The following is an 826-nucleotide window of genomic DNA, read 5'->3' as shown; positions in this document are numbered from 1 at the left end:
ATTTGGCATATGACATGGGGAGCCACACACATTTTTTTCACCACTCGAGTTTCAATTTTGTGTTCGGAATGAAGTGAGCCTCATAGGTGGGTGGGTGGGAGAGGTAGGCTACGTCTACACTGGCATGATTTTGTGCAACTGCTTTTTAACTCAAGAGTTCTTGCGTTAAAGTAGTTGCACAAGAGAGCGTCTACACTGGCATGTGCTTTTGCACAAGAGCATCCGTGCCAGTGTAGACGCTCTCTTGCGCAAGAAAGCTCTGATGGCCATTTTAACCATAGGGTTTTCTTGCGCAAGAAGTTCATGTTGCCCGTCTACACTGGCCTCTTGCGCAAGAACAGTTGCACAGGAGGGCTTATTCCTGAGCGGGAGCATCATAGTTTTTGCGCAAGAAGCACGGATGTCCTACATTAGAACGTCAGTGTTCTTGCGCAAGAACTTATGGCCAGTGTAGACAGGCAGCCACTTTTGGCGCAAAAGCGATCGCTTTTGTGCAAGATCACGCCAATGTAGACACAGCCTAAATGTTTTAAACAAGTATACGTGAACATATTTTCGTGTGACATCTGGAGCATTGCAGAAATATGTACGTGGCTTTTGGGACTTTTTTGCTGGTATTTGGTTGTGTGTTAAGATGGATGGTGGAAGTAAATGGTAGGAAGTAAGTGGTGAGATTGATTTTCATGAGGTTTGGTGGGATCGGTGAAGAATTTTTTCTGTGGTCTCAAAACCCTAATTGGTTTTAGTTTGTTGTTAGAAAGGAGATGGGGGATAGAGAGAAATGGTGTGAAAGATGTGCACCCGGTTAGAATCACAGAGTCATACA

The sequence above is a fragment of the Pelodiscus sinensis genome, chromosome 30, assembly GCF_049634645.1.
Source record: "Pelodiscus sinensis isolate JC-2024 chromosome 30, ASM4963464v1, whole genome shotgun sequence".
In the NCBI taxonomy this organism is placed as follows: domain Eukaryota; kingdom Metazoa; phylum Chordata; order Testudines; family Trionychidae; genus Pelodiscus; species Pelodiscus sinensis.
This window is presented reverse-complemented; position numbering follows the sequence as displayed.